Source organism: Penaeus monodon, chromosome 20 (genome assembly GCF_015228065.2).
Source record: "Penaeus monodon isolate SGIC_2016 chromosome 20, NSTDA_Pmon_1, whole genome shotgun sequence".
NCBI lineage: Eukaryota > Metazoa > Arthropoda > Malacostraca > Decapoda > Penaeidae > Penaeus > Penaeus monodon.
The window spans coordinates 33788718-33788974 of NC_051405.1; positions in this window are offsets into that span (position 1 = coordinate 33788718).

A 257-nucleotide genomic window follows, 5' to 3' on the forward strand; every position below is an offset into this window, starting at 1 on the left:
AACGGAAGAGCGTATTGCCTGCTGCTGAATCGCAATGCATAGCTGCTGGGCAGATGTGTGAGAGAACGCTTTGTGTGGACTATCAGCCATGGATTATATTGAGGTACCTGCACTTTCATCATCCGAGTTTTATTTAGCCAATATTGACTTGTTATTTTTAGGATATTACTGCAAGAGACAAGCCATTTCCCAGCACTAGTCTTTCTCTCAGGTACCACCATTACCGTATACCATGCGAATGCGATAATGGAGCCTAG